Source organism: Myotis myotis, unplaced genomic scaffold (assembly GCF_014108235.1).
Source record: "Myotis myotis isolate mMyoMyo1 unplaced genomic scaffold, mMyoMyo1.p scaffold_m19_p_16, whole genome shotgun sequence".
NCBI lineage: Eukaryota > Metazoa > Chordata > Mammalia > Chiroptera > Vespertilionidae > Myotis > Myotis myotis.
This window is the reverse complement of record NW_023416320.1, coordinates 16,936,400-16,939,303: the sequence shown is the minus strand read 5'-3', so window position 1 is coordinate 16,939,303 and position 2,904 is coordinate 16,936,400. Positions and strand designations below refer to the sequence as shown.

The window sequence follows — 2,904 nt, the reverse complement described above, 5'->3', positions numbered from 1 at the left end:
TAAATAAATTTTTTAGAGTAGTGTTTTTTTTGAAACTCAGAACCTGAAATAATGTATGTATCTATGTATGTAATATGTAATTAGAATTGTCTCTGGACACTATTTAGTCTATTTTAACTTTTGTTCAAACAGTAAATTGAAGAACATATGGTTTAGTGATTCCCTAAGCCTAATATGACACAGCTGATTGGTGGGAAAGCAGTGATAAAACCTGGGTCTCCTAATCCTCAATCCCATTCTATTTTCATAACACCAGTTGTAAAAGAAATCCAATTTTTGGTAATTATGAATATAAGTGAAAAAATTTAAATCATGGTGTAATTATGACAGTAACAGAAAGGAGACTTGCAAATTATTTAGTCAGAGTTGGAAAGGAAGAAATTTGTTGAGGAAAATGGAAAAAGTTTGGGAAGATTAGGAATATATCTCCATTATCGCTTCTCGGCCTTTTGGCTAAGATCAAGTGTAGGAATATATCTCCATCAAATTTCTTATACATCTATTTAACCCTATAAGTAACCCTCCCCACACTTCAGCCTGTATAACATGGGATGATAGAAGAAAGCCACAGTATTAGTGACCTAAGAATTTAGATAAGTGAGTTTAGGACTGCCTGAGCAGCTAAAAACCTAGGAGAAAATCCCAAAAAGGATGGGGCTACTGAGTAAAAAGCCCCAAAATCTGCATATAAACTCCCCTCAAAATGTTGGTTGGCTGCCTTGACTGGTGACTGTGCCCGTGAGAATCTAAGGAGCCTCGCAGAAAATGAGCTCCAAGAGCTAAACAGACACGTTAGCTGCTGCCCACCACAGGTGACACCCACTTTGGCGTTAAAATCCAACTAAGGTAGAAGAGCTTGGTAAATATCTTAAGCTTTCCGTGAAGTTAGAAATAAAGACTACCTCACCAAAACATGGACCTACCCTAACAAAGAAAAAACCAGGCTTCCCCAAGTTGAAAGTAATGTCTGTAATTTAACTGTCTGCTAAAACAAAACTCAACAGCTTCAGAAGATCCAGAGACTCTGCAATGAATTACCAACAGCATAACAATAAAAAATTACTAGAAATGGGAAAATGTGACTTATAGTAGATAGAAAGAGACTAACAAAGGAACTAGGTGTTAGAGTTGGCATAGAAAGACTTTAAAATAACTGATAAATATGTTTAAAAGTCTGCAAGAAAAGATGGATATAACATATAAAGAATTGGGTAATGGTGAATAGATTGGAAAAGCAGAAATGAAACTGCCTTTATTCACAAACAACATGAATCTGTCTGATTTTCCAAAAATCTGTTAGCTCCAATAAGTGAATTCAGTCAGGTTATAGGATATAAAATCACTATTTTTATATTGTTTCAACAAGCAATTGGAAAAATTACATTTAAAAATAAATACCCTTTAGAATAGTGTCAAAAATATTAATTACCTAAAAATAAATTTAAGAAAAGATATTAAATATCTCTACTTTGAAAACCACAGACCTGCAGAAAGAAAGACATAAAGAAATATAGAAATGTACCATGCACATTGTTGCAAGAAAATATTGTAAAAATGTCATTCCACCTGAAAGTGACCTATAGAATCAATATACTCATGTGCTGGGGGATGGGAACAGCCAGGGAGAGGTCAATGAGGGAAAAGGGAGACATATGTAATACTTAAAACAATATAGACTTTAAATTTAAAAAAAAAGACACAATGTACTTCCAACTCAGAATGCTTTTACTCTTTGGTGGAAATTGACAGTCTAATATGAAATGTTATATGGAAATACATAAAGCACCTAGAATAGCCAAAATAATCTTGAAAAAGAAAACAAGTTAGACTACTTAATTTTAAGACTTATTACAAAGACTTATTATAAAGCCACAGTTATTAAGACAGTGTGTTGGCATAAAAAAAAGGCAAATAGGTGGATTGAACAGATTAGAGAATTTAGAAATATACCTTGCTATAATATTCAACCAATTAACTGAGATGTCAGAAATTCAATGAGGAAAAGAAAATATTTTCAACAAATGGTGCTGGAACTGAATATCTATGTATTCTGACCTTTACATCACAACATATAATAACTTTAACCTAAGGTAAAGTGAAAACCTAAAAATAAAGGCTGAAACTATATATCTTTGCTATCATGCAGTAGGCAAAGAGTTCTTGGTATGTAAAAAACAATAATCATAAAAGAAAAAATGATATAATGGACTTCATCAAAATTAGAGACTCTTGTTCATCAAAAGCCCCATTTTAAAAATGAGAAAGGCAAGTCACATACTTGCTAGAGATCTAGTGGAATTGCAATACATAGCTTTTATTAAAGCAAAATATGATTTTGACCCTGATCTCTTTATTTCGAGCCCGTGAACAACAAAATATAAATATTATAAATCTTGGCACTATAAAAGTACAGAAGTTGAAGCTTTAAGAATGGGCAGGACTAAGTGTCCATCAGTAGATGAATGGATAAAAAAAGCTGTGGTACGTTTACACCATGGAATACTATGCAGGAATAAAAAGGAAAGATCTCTTTGCTTTGAGACAGGATGGAGAGCATTAGATTAAGTGAATAAGCCAGACAGAGCAAGACAAGTATCACATGATCTCACTCATATGTGGAACCTAATGAACAAAATAAATCCAGAGACATAGAAGCATGGATCAGACGGTTGAATCTCAGAGGAAATGTGGGGGTAGGTGAGTGGGTGGGAAGTGCTCAACCAAAGAATTTGAATTCATATATGCATAACCCATAGACACAGACAATACAGTGGCGGAAGCTTGGGAAAGGGGGTAGCGGTGAGCTATTTGGGGTCAATGGGATATATATAATACTTTCAACAATAAAGATTTAAAAAAATAATAAAAATGGGCAGGAGAGGTAAAGTTTAAATAGTGATGTTA

General features: G+C 33.5%; 1 pseudogene; it reads left to right on the top strand.

Annotated features, from left to right (window-relative positions):
- Positions 1-433: 433 nt before the first annotated feature.
- LOC118671054 lies at positions 434-513 on the top strand (annotated as a pseudogene).
- Positions 514-2,904: the final 2,391 nt, after the last annotated feature.